This window comes from Cebus imitator, unplaced genomic scaffold (assembly GCF_001604975.1).
Source record: "Cebus imitator isolate Cc_AM_T3 unplaced genomic scaffold, Cebus_imitator-1.0 Scaffold103, whole genome shotgun sequence".
In the NCBI taxonomy this organism is placed as follows: Eukaryota; Metazoa; Chordata; class Mammalia; order Primates; family Cebidae; genus Cebus; species Cebus imitator.
In genome coordinates this window covers 3,145,018-3,151,042 of record NW_016107418.1, presented here as the reverse complement: position 1 = coordinate 3,151,042, position 6,025 = coordinate 3,145,018, and the positions used below count along the sequence as shown (strand labels likewise).

General features: G+C 42.1%; 1 pseudogene; it reads left to right on the top strand.

Annotated features, from left to right (window-relative positions):
• The first annotated feature begins 3,690 nt into the window (after positions 1 to 3,690).
• LOC108310500 lies at positions 3,691 to 4,509 on the top strand (annotated as a pseudogene).
• Positions 4,510 to 6,025: the final 1,516 nt, after the last annotated feature.

Below are 6,025 nucleotides of genomic sequence, written 5' to 3'. Positions count from 1 at the left end.
AACTCCATCTCAAAAAAAAAAAAAAAAAAGAATACAGGCATGAGCCACGATGCCTGGCCTGGTGTGCATCTTAATTCAAGTCTAATTAGATTTCTGTGATTAGAAATCTGCTAGAATTAGTCTGGAAGGTGACTTTTAAAGGAAAGAAAGGGAAAAACATGGCTTGATAGAGCCAATATGAAGAATCTATTATCAATTCGAGTGATTGCTAGGTGATGGCCCTGTAGGGAGAGATCACTAGCTGAGTTCAGGTGGCAAACAGAAAACTCCTGTTGGGGGGCAGCGAGAGATGAAGGTAGGGAAATGAAAGGATGGGGATCAATTTTATATGAGGGCATTAATTTGAAATGGGAATTTGGTGATATTCTCAGAGCAGCACAAGTTTTCATGCCATGGAAAGGCAACGGGAAAATGTAAACCTTGCCAATAACACAAGAAAGTCTCCAAGGGTGCCCAGTGACTTACTTGCCTATAAACAAAGCCATTCCTGGGCACTTCTGGCTATAAAATTTCAAAATACATCGTTTAGTGAATTTTACTGACACTTTCATAATTTTAGAGGATGAACTAGGTTTCATAAATTTTCTTTCCTCTGCTTTGCCCTCTAAAAATCATGAACATAATCCTGAAAATCTCAGCATCCCAAATGTCTTCAGTTAGGGTTGCTATTAAGTATATACACCAACAACATTTCATTACATCTCCAGATTTATGGTTAACAAAAAAGAATCCTATTAACTAAAGTCTGTCTCTGCTTGAATCATTCTCAATTATTCAAGGGATTATTAATGGATTTCAGTTAAAGTTAAAATGGCTCACAACTATCAACCTCTATGCTGGTCCTAAGAATCTCCACCTCCTGGCATTCATGCTTTTGTATAATGCCCTCCCCTGGGTGTATGACTTAATGACTTCCTTCTGACACAAAGAACGTGGCAAAATGGACAGCATGTCATTTTCACAATTTGGTTATAAAAAACTGTGGCTTCCAGCCTGAGCAGCAAACTCAGACCCTGTCTCTACAAAAAAATTTTTTTAATTAGCCAGATATGGTGATGTGAGCCTATAGTCCCAGCTGCTCAGGAGGTTGAGGCAGAAGGATCTCTTAAGCCTAGGAATTCAAGGCTGCAGCGAGCCATGATCAAATCACTGCACTCCAGCCTGGGAAACAGTGAGACTTTGTCTTAAAGAAACAAAGCAGGTTTTTTCCTTGCAGAAGCCCCTCTCTCCACTAAAGAGAGAGCTGTTCTCCTTTCTCTTTCTTCTATTAAACCTCCGCTCCTAAGAAAAACAAAAAAAACAAACAACAACAACAAAAAAAAACAAAGCAAAACAAAACCCTAAAAAATTAGCTTGACAGCATGGCAAAACCCTGTCTCTACAGAAAATACAAATAAACTAGCCGGGCCTGGTGGTGTGTGCCTGGAGTCCCAGCTACTCCGGAAGCTGAGGTGGGAGGTTCACTTGAACCAGGGAAGTCCGGGCTGCAGCGAGCCGAGATGGCGCCACTGCACTCCAGCCTGGGCAACAGAGTGAGACTCTGTCTAAAAAAATAAAAATCAGACAGTTGCTTCCATCTTGTTTGCCGTCTCTCCTTCTGAGAGAAGTCAGTTACCGTGTTTTGAGCTTCCCCATAAAAGGTCCATGAGGCAATGTGCCAATGTCCCTGGCCAACGGCCAGGGAGGACATGAGGCCTGACAACAGGCACATATTAGAGCTTAGAAGTCAAGGCTCCTTCAGTCAAGCCTTAAGAAGACTGCAGTCCTGGCTTTGATTATAGCTTGTGGGCCAACCTGGGCCAAAGGAACCCACCTAAGCCACGCCCAGATTCCTGACCCATAGAAACTGTGAGATAATACATGTTTGTTGTTTTAAGATGTTAAGCTTTGAATCAATCTGTTAGGCTGCAATGGATAACTATACACTTTTTAAAAGCCTACTTTCAAACCTTAATAAATGAATTGAGAAATGTATAAAACTTTGGTCAATGCAGAAAATCATTAAATTTGATGAAAGGAGAAAAGTTAACTACAAGAGCAATGAGAATTTACTAATAATCATATATAAAACTATATTTTTACTCTATCATTAATATAAATGTTTTGGCCAGGTGTGGTGGCTCACGCCTGTAAACCCAGCACTTTGGGAGGCCAAGGCCAAGTAGGTGGATCACGAGGTCAGGAAATTGAGACCATCCTGGCCAACATGGTGAAACCCAGTCTCTACAAAATACAAAAAATTAGCCAGTCATGGTGGTGCCCACCTGTAGTCCAAACTACTCAGGGCTGAGGGAGGGGAATCGCTTGAATCCAGGAGGTAGAGGTTGCAGTGAGCCAAGATCCCACCACTGCACTCCAGCCTGGGCAACAGAGCAAGACACTGTCTCAAAAAAAAAAAAAAAAAGTTTCTTTGGGTTCACCTTTTTTAATGATGATTTGCATTAGTGTTGACTTATCCACACCATCTTTAGCCCAATGGCATATGTTAGTAGTTGGGGTGTGTGATATAATCCATGGCTAAAGAAGATGGTGAGAGCTCGGGATAATTAAAATTGATGTCATAGTCTTCTTGAGACTAAGCAATAGATGACATAATCTTCGAATCTACCTCTAATCTCTAGCACAGTGCTGTCCACGAGAAAGGTACAGGTATTGATCGACTTACGACCTATGCAACTTACGACCATTCAACTTTACGACCACAATCGCTAGCCACGACTGCTCCGCGTCTGGCAGCGCAAACATTGCCCAGCTGGGTGTACGACAGTGCAGACCAGCTTCCGGCAGCACTACCATCTCCGCGTGCATATAGCCTACTCAACTTACAACCAAATCGTGTTACAACCAGTCTGTCGGAACCAATCGTGGTCGTAAGTCGAGCACTAGCTGTACTTGAAATTTTCTAGTAGCCACATTTTATTTTATTATTATTGTTATTATCTTTAGAGTCAGAGTCTCACTCTGTCGCCCAGGCTGGAGTGCAGTGACATGATCATGGCTCACTGCAAGCTCAACCGCCTGGGCTCAAGCGATCCTCCTGCCTCAGCCTCCTGAGTAGCTAAAACTATGGATGTGTGCACCATGCTCTACTAATTTTTATTACTATTTTTTATAGATATGGGATCTTTGCTATGTTGCCCAAGCTAGTCTCATACTCCTGGTCTCAAGCCATACTCCTGCCTCAGCATCCCAAAGTGCTCTGATTACAGGCCTGAGCCACCATCTCCGGCTCAAAAGTTTATTTCTTTGAAAAGTAAATTATGACTAAACAAACTTGAAAATCATTCAGAATATTATGTGATAATAATTGTAAATAGGCCAGGTGTGGTGGCTCGTGCCTATAATCCCAACATTTTGGAAGGCTGAGACGAGAGGATCACTTAAGCCCCGGGAGTTCCCAACCAGCCTGGGCACTATAGTGTGACCTCATGTCTCCAAAAAATAATACACACATACACACACACACACACACACACACGTGTATATATGTATATATGTGTATATATATATCCTATTTACATTAGCTTGTTTAGCATATATAATTTCATCCTTTCTCCCCTTTTTCAAAGCTCATTGCTATGTCCTAGTGAAAAAAAATTACTAGGGAGTCATTCTGAATATGTTCTGGTTGGTTCTCTCAATTTTTTTTTTAAGAAGTCACCAACAAGACTAGCAAACAATACAGTCAGGATGGCTAAAGGTGACCCCAAGAAACCAAAGGGCAAGATGTCTGTTTATGCCTTCTTTGTGCAGATGTGCACAGAAGAACGTAAGAAGAAAAACCCAGAGGTCCCTGTCAATTTTGCAGAATTTTCCAAGAAATGCTCTGAGAGGTGGAAGACAATGTCCGGGAAAGAGAAATCTAAATTTGATGAAATGGCAAAGGCGGATAAAGTACAGTACTCTATGATCGGGAAATGAAGGATTATGGACCAGCTAAGGGAGGCAAGAAGAAGAAGGATCCTAATGTCCCCAGAAGGCCACCGTCTGGCTTCTTCCTGTTCTGCTCGGAATTCTGCCCCAAGATCAAATCCACAAACCCTGGCATCTCTGTTGGAGATGTGGCAAAAAAGCTGGGTGAGATGTGGAATAACCTAAATGACAGCGAAAAGCAGCCTTACATCACTAAGGCGGCAAAGCCGAAGGAGAAGTACGAGAAGGATGTTGCTGACTATAAGTCGAAAGGAAAGTTTGATGGTGCAAAGGGTCCTGCTAAAGTTGCCAGGAAAAATGTGGAACAGGAAGATGAAGAAGAGGAGGAGGAAGAGGAGGAAGAGGAGGAGGAGGAGGAGGATGAATAAAAAAAACTGTTTATCTGTCTCCTTGTGAATACTTAGAGTAGGGGAGTGCCGTAATTGACACATCTCTTACTTGAGAAGTGTCTGTTGCCCTCATTAGGTTTAAGTACAAAATTTGATCACGATCATATTGTAGTCTCTCAAAGTGCTCTAGAGATTGTCAGTGGTTTACATGAAGTGGCCATGGGTGTCTGGAGCACCCTGAAACTGTATCAAAATTGTACATATTTCCAAACATTTTTAAAATGAAAAGGCACTCGTGTTAAAATGAAAAGTGCACTCTGTGCACTTTGCGGTTGGTGTGACAAGGCATTTAAAGATGTTTCTGGCATTTTTTTTTATTTATAAGGTGGTGTTGACTATATGGTTATTGGCTAGAAATCCTGAGTTATCAACCGTGTTTATAGTTTGTAAAAATAACAAAACAACCAAGACAAACTCTTGATGCTCCTTGCCTGGCGTTGAGGCTGCGAGAAAGATGTCTTTTGGAGGTGCTGTGGCTCAGGGCGTGCACTGTGAGGCTGGACCGGCTGACTCTGCAGTGGGCATCCATTTAGCTTCAGGTTGTCTTGTTTCTGTATATAGTGACATAGCATTCTGCTACCATCTTAGCTGTAGACAAAGGGGGTCAGCTGGCATGAGATATTTTTGTTTTCTGTTTTTTAAGTGCAGTGTTTTTAAACTGTTTGTTTTTAAACAAACTGTAGAACTCTTCATTGTCAGCAAAGTGAAGAGCCGCTGCATCAATGAGAGTTCAAGAACCTTCTGTACTTAACACGATTTGCAACATTCTGTTATTTTTTTTTTGTATGTTTAGAATGCTGAAATGTTTTTGAAGTTAAATAGACAGTATTACATTTAAAAAAAAAAAGAAAGTCGTCGCCAACATGGCCGTTATTTGATGTGGTGAAATAGCGGTGCCATTCACAAGCTGTGTAACCTTGGCAGGCCACAACTTCTGTTTCTTCATCCATAAGGCTACATTCAACTCTAAATATGTTTTTAACACTGAAAAGTCTACAATTCAACCCATGGTTATTTTCATTACGGCTGAGAAAAAGGCAAATCTTTGGCTTCTGGATGCCCCACAAACAAAATTAACATACAAGCCATACCAAATGTTCTTCTAATCCTGTAACATACTTTTAGTAGGTTTGCAGCCTGGACCTCCAGGGCTCAAAAGATTCTCCTACCTCAACCTCCTGAGTATCGGGGACTACAGGTGCACAACACCATGCCCAACTAATATTTTTGTATTTTTTGGAGAGATGGGGTTTTGCCATTTTGCCCAGCCTGGTCTCCAACTCCTGAGACCAATCGATCCACCCACCTTGGCTTCCAAAAGTGTTGGGATTACAGGCGTGAGCCACTGTACCTGTTCTGTTCTAATTAGGCATCATATTTGGGTTTCTTTGTTTGTTTTGAGACACAGTCTCACTCTTGTCACCCAAGCTGAAGTGCAGTAGCGTGTTCAAGTGATTCTCCTCCCTCAGCCTCCCAAGTAGCTGGGATTACAGGTATGTGTCACAAGGCCCGACTAAATTTTTTTTTGTGTGTGTAATTTTAGTAGAGATGAGGTTTCACCATATTGGACAGGCTGGTCTCAAACTCCTGACCCCAGGTGATCCGCCCACCTCGGCCTCCTGTGCTGGGATTACAGGCGGGAGCCACCACGCCCTCCCCTCCCCTGCTTTTTTTGTTGTTGTTGAGGCAGTCTCATTCTATAG